The sequence below is a fragment of the Gekko japonicus genome, unplaced genomic scaffold (assembly GCF_001447785.1).
Source record: "Gekko japonicus isolate JY-2015 unplaced genomic scaffold, Gekko_japonicus_V1.1 scaffold737, whole genome shotgun sequence".
Taxonomy (NCBI): domain Eukaryota; kingdom Metazoa; phylum Chordata; class Lepidosauria; order Squamata; family Gekkonidae; genus Gekko; species Gekko japonicus.
In genome coordinates, this window is record NW_015173695.1 from 36,849 (window position 1) to 43,347 (window position 6,499).

Sequence of the window (6,499 nt, forward strand, 5' to 3'; positions counted from 1 at the left end):
GCCAACCCAGCGGTTCGAAAGCGCCGATTAACACCTTTGCGCAAGTAGATGAATGGGTACCTACCTTAGAGGGTAGGGGGCACCCTCCCCCATCAAGGGGGTTGATGGAGTGTCAAAGACTGGTGGAGAGGCGAGGCGGCGAGTAAGCGGCTGGAAGATGGCATCCCGGTACAGCTCGAACGACGGAAGCAGATGGCAGCGGAGAGGCGGAGTCAGACGATGTGGGGAAGCGGACGGCGCAGGTGCGGCGGAGCCGGAAGGACAGAGCTGCAGCCGCGCCGGAGCGCGCCGCACGTTGGAGGGGCCCGGCTGACTCACCGCAGGAGTGACCCTCGAAATGGAGCCAGAAGACAGCCGAGAGACATCGAGCCGAGGAACGCCGACCCGAAGACCGTCCGGTACCTCCACTGGGTGCTGATAGGGACTGCCCCCACCCTGTGTTCTGTGCCCATAGATTAGGTATGAGATTCAAAGTGTAAGCCGCTCAGAGACCCCTTAGCGGGGGTTCAAGCGGGGTAATAAATCGAACGATAAATAAATAAACAAACAGCTCTGAGTGAACTATGGCATGCCCAAGGTCACCCAGCAGCTTCCTATGGAGGAGTGGGGAATCAAACTCAGCTCTCCCAGATTAGAGTTCATGCTTCTAGCCACTACATCAAACTACATCTCGAAAAACCCCTCAGATACATTTCGTCTCTGCTGCTGGCTGGCTTGAGTGTCTTTGCCTCTTTCTCTTACCCTCACCACCGCCTGTGAAATGGTGACAATCAGGGTGGACTGATGTATTTTGTAAAGGAAAGTTGCACTTTTGTCCCAGGCGGCTGCCTCCTTGCACCCCCCACTCTCTGATTGGTCAGCTGCAGAGCTCAGTGTTTTGAGTGGAAAAAAAACAGTTACAGGAGGCTGCAGAGAGCTAATGACAGCTGAGGAAAGGAATGGCCAACAACCACCTGTGAGGTGCAGCAGTGCTGCTAGCCCAGCCTCCCCCATGGCTTCAAACACGCCCTCCACACCTCCTACACCTGACAGGTGGCTGTCTGTTAGGTGCAGCAGTGGGTGCAGGGTGCTTACAACCATCAGGGAGCCTACCCCAGCAGTAACGCCTTAGTGATCCTGCCGGCCCAGCCTCTACAGTGGCTTCTAATACTCCTCCCCCCCCCTTCTACACTGGAGTAGGAGAGGGGGTGGGATGCTTACAGACATCAGGGAGGTTTGCTCAGCAGGATTGCCTTAGCGCTGCTGCTGGCCCAGCCTCCCCTATGTCTTTAAACACAACCCCCTCCTTACACCACACAGGCAGGTGTCTGTCAGGTGTAGGAGCAGGGGCAGGGTACTTTAATCCATCAGGGACGCCACCCCAGCAGGATCACCTTAGCGATGCTGCTAGCCCAGCCTCATCAATGGCTTTAGCCACACTCCCACCCACTCTGGAAATATACCCCGAATTTATAGAAAAGTGGTTTCCTTCATTAGGTTATTTAACTTCTCACAATGTGGGTTCTAGAAAATGGGTTCATGTGAACTTGCTTAATATCTGATTGCTCGGATGGTGTTTTGAATATGTCGTTATGACCCACTTTTTAAATGTAACATAAATGAGAAGCATTTTTTGTAAAGAAAAAAGGGGGGTTACCCTAAGGGGGTTGAAAAGGGGCAAATTGTATTCCCTCAATTGTTTTCCATGTGCCTGGCGGGCTGCTGCCTCCTTGCCCCCCCCAATTGGTCAACTGTGGCCCCTGCCACACAGGAGGGGGGGGGGAACACGGGCAAAGTGCGGCTTTTTAAAGCCGCACCAAAAGAGACACGCGGCGGCGGGATCACATAGATCCCCTGAGCCGCTGCGCACTTCCTCCCTGGCACGATCAGATGCCGGGGGGAAGCCACTGACAGGGTAGCGAGGCAGCTGAACTGCGCATGTGTGAGCATGCGCAGTTCGGCCAGGAGCCGGGATTGCTACAAACGAAGAGCGCGCCGACGATCCCATGGTCGCGCTTGATGCGGCGTCCCAGGTAAGTCCTCCTCTGGGGGTGGTTTTTTTTTACAGCGCGTTATTGGCCTGAAGGGACGGATCGGGGACGGGTGTGAGCCGATTCCCAGATGTTGCGGTGTGCTCACGCCTGTTTGCTGCGCCCCCGATCCGTCCCTCTCCCGGGCCAAAATCTCCCGTGTGACCAGGGCCCATGTAGCTCAGAGTTCTGAGGTAAAACCTGCCTGCTTGCACCCACCTCCCTCTGATTGCTCAGCTGTGGAACTCAATTGTTCTGAGGTAAAAACACAGTTAGAAGAGACTGCAGACAGTTGAGGACAATTACAGAAATCAGCAATTCAAGACTCCTGAATAGACATTTTTCAAAAAAAAGCCAGCATGGCGATTGAGTTAATGAATGTTCTCGGGGAGATAGTAACGGACCTTTCTAGGAGCCATTCTTTCTAGGAGTGTTGGACTGGATGGGCCTTTGGCCTGATCCAACATTGGCATCTCTTATGTTCTTATGTTCTTATTTCAGACTTCACATCATCAGTATTATCATCAGTATTATAACTGAATCTGCCGAACTTAAATACCGTAGCGAAGCACGGGTCTCAGGCTAGTAAAAACATAAGAACATAAGAGAAGGCATGATCTCAACATAAGGACATAAGAGACGCCAATGTTGGATCAGGCCAATGGCCCATCTAGTTCAACACTCTGTGTCACACAGTGGCCAAAACCCAGGCGCCATCGGGAGGTCCACCAGCGGGGCCAGAACTCCCGAAGCCCTCCCACTGTTGACCCCCAGGCAACTAGAATACTTCTTCAGATATCTGGTATCTTCAGGTACACACACACACGAACACCAGGGGTCATTTCGTAGAAAAAGAGGCTTAAAAGAAGCTCGCTGCATGACCTTTGGCCGCTCCCACACTCTCGATCTAACCCACCTCACAGGGTTGTTGTGAGGATAAAATAAAGGAGATAAAAGGAAATATGCTGCCCAGCACTCCTGGAGAGGAAAGACAAGGTTAAATTTATGTTACTTTATAGTTTGCTTTTCTCACTGGGGTTCAAGGCGGATTACACAGAGTGAAATCAATACAATCAAGAGGATGGGACATTTGATAAGCAATGAAACAGGACCTGGGTTGTAGAACCAACCAGAAATCTAAAAAAACAGAACTGAAGCAAAGCACAAATGTTAGCATGACATAACTGGAGAGCAAGTCTGATATAGCGGTTAGGAGCGTGGACTCTAATCTGGGAGAACATGCAGCTGCTGGTGTGACCTTGGGTCAGTCACAAGTTCTTTCAGAGCTGTTGTCTCAAGAGCAGTCCTTGAAAGAGCTCTCTCAGCCCCACCAACCTCACAGGCAAGGCTCCTTCTAAGCTGTAGAGTCTTGTGAACAAAAATTCTACTTTGTGAGCTACTAGCATTAAAGTTGTGAGCGAGCAGGGGTCATTTTGTAGAAAAAGAGGTCCATGCGCTCATTAGCATAACTCATTAGCATAACTTATTTGCGTATGCCACACCCCCTGACATTACCGGAATTGTGTCGGAAGGCAGCACCCACCACTCAGGCTCCACTGGACTGGTTTAGATTGCTAGCTATTTTGGGGGGGGGGGACGTGCAGATCTGTCCTCGCAGAGGAGGGAGAGCAGATCTGTCCTCGCAGAGGAGGGAGGGCTTGTACCTGAATAAAACTTGGTCTTAAAGGTGCCACTGGACTCTTTTGGACTGGGGGGCCGGGGGGAACTCTGCAACTTACCTGACTGCTTCTTGCTCTGACTGAGGGCTGCTGGGAGCAGGGGGTGGGGCTTGTTGCATGTGCCCACCCCCTGGGCTCTTTACTGCCGGAGCTCTGCTCCTGTGCACTCCTGCAGGAAATCACCCCTGTGAGCGAGCAGTTTGGCTACTGCATAGATTCGTTTGCTCTGTAGCCATCCTTCCTGAGCGAAGACCAAAATGTGTGAGTTGGAGGCTAAAAAAACTGTGAGCTAGCTCACACTAACTCAGCTTAGAGGGAACACTGCCCACAGGGGGTGTCTGTTTTGGGGAGGGGGAGGGAAAGGGGATTGGAAACCGCTCTGAGACTCCTTCGGGTAGTGAAGGGCGGGGTAGAAATCCGATCTCTTCTCCTCTCTCTTCTTCGATGATGCAAAATTCCATAGTAGGATCCAGCTTCCAGCAAACTGTACGCCGCCGCAGAGAGCGCAGTCCCGAAGAATTTGTCCAAGTAACGTCGCGAATCGTTTTGTCCAGCTGCAAATGTACAAAACGAAATGGGCATGTCGAGCACAAATAGTTTCAGCAGAAAAGGGCGGCGGGGGGGGGGGGGAAATATAAAAGCTTCTAATTATTGGCACAGATTGAAAACACGTGGACGATGAAACACCTGTCAAAATTACGATATCGGCAAATGTATAGTTAACATTTAGATTTTCTTAAATATATATATATATATATGCACACACACACACACACCCTGGCTCATAGACTCCGCATAGCAGAAGGGGGAAAGGCGGAAACATCATCTCCAGAGACATTTAAGATCTTTAAACAGGTCATCCGCAGGCCCGGCATCCCGTACCACCTTGTCCTGTGATCCTATCTGATTTCATGTGCTAAGTAGGGTCAGGGTAGGTCACTCCCCAGATGGGAATTCTCTCTCCGTGGAACCTCCAGCCTCCAGGAAGTCATGCCGGCGGGTCACTAGGTGGCGCTCTTTTCTCTAGAAGCCCAGCCGGGCTGGCTGTTTGCGGGGATGCAGGTTCTGGGGAGTTTGCGAGGATGCAGGCGTGAATCTGGGGAGGTTCGAACACACATCGAGCTGCCCTGTACCGACTCAGACCCCTTCTGGGTCCACCAAAATCAGTATCGCCTACTCAGACTGGCAGCGGCTCTGCCAGAGTCTCAGGCGGATGGCTCAGTGGTTACGACACTAAGCTGGACGATGCGGTGAATCGATGAGAACCTGGTGACGGATCGGCAGCAGACGGCAGGCGACTCGGGAGGCGATTGGAGGCGCGGTGACGTAAGCACGGTCGGAGCCTCTGGGACAGAGACCAGTTGCGACCTCATCGTGCAGCCGCGTGCCATAAAAGGACCATCCCAGGAAGCCGAGCCAAAGAGACGGAAAAAAGACCTCCGCCGAAGGACACTACCGCCTGGTCCTAGCAAGACCCCGCCACAGAAAGACCTACGCTGCGTAGGTGCCTGGTAAGGCATCCATCGCCCCTGATATGTATGTGGCCCTAGTTAGGCGATTAAATGTATAGGTGTAAACCGCTCCGAGCCTCCGGGAAGGAGCGGTATAGAAATGTAATGTAATAAATAATAAAAGTAAGCTGCAGGCCAGAAGGTCGGTAGTTCAGCAGAGAGAGCTCTCTCGGGGACTGCTCGTGAGAGAACAGCTCCGAGAGAACTTGTGACTGACCCAAGGTCCCACCAGCAGCTGCATGCGGAGGAAGTGGGGGGATCAAACCCGGTTCTCCCAGATTAGAGCCCGTGCCCCTAACCACGACACCAAACGGGCTCTCCAGTTATGTCGTGTTAACCTTTGTGCTTTGCTTCAGTTCTGTTTTTAAGATTTATGGGGAGGTTCGAACACACAGCCTTGTACCGAATCAGACCCCCTCCTTGGTCCATCGAGTTCAGTATTGCCTGCTCAGACTGGCAGTGGGTCTCCAGGGTCGGGGGGGGGGTCTTTCCCATCACCTACTGCCTGGTCCTTTTCAAAATGGATATGCCTGCAATCGAACCCGGGACCTTCTGCATGCCAAGAGGGTTCTCTACCACAGAGCCATAGTCACATGAAGCTGCCTAATAATGAGTCAGACCACCTGGTCCATTGAGGTCAGTACTGCCTACTCAGACTGGCAGCAGCTCTCCAGGGTCTCTGGCAGAGGTCTTTCCCGTCATCTACTACTTCATCTTTTTAACTGGAGATGCCAGGGACTGAACCTGGTTTGGTGTAGTGGTTAAGTGCACAGACTGTAATCTGGGAGAACCGGGTTTGATTCCCCACTCCTCCACTTGCAGCTGCTGGTGTGACCTTGGGTCAGTCACAAGTTCTCTCAGAGCTGCTCCCTCAAGGGCAGTTCTCTCAGAGCTCCCTCAGCCCCACCTACCTCGCAGGGTGTCTGATGTGTAGAGGGGGAGGGAAAGGACCGGGGCGAATGAAGGCTCACTGGTGCCCTAAGCACTGACCAATCTTGGTGCCCCCCTCCTCTCCACACTGACCCAGTCCATTTGAGTTGTTGACCTGTCTGACCAGATATACAATGCAGGTGGCAGGAATATGAAAATTTATTCATAGGATAACACAATAGACAGTACAAACTAAGCCAAGCTTGGGCTACATAAAGTTCTACAAAAATGCAATACAACATCTATTTTAATATTTCACAAGTTATCAATTTTTTTAACAAATCTTCATTCGTTCTTCTTCCCCCCCCCCTTCCCCAACTTTGTGGTGCCCCCCCTTGGCCCTGGTGCCCTAAGCACGTGTTTAGTCTGC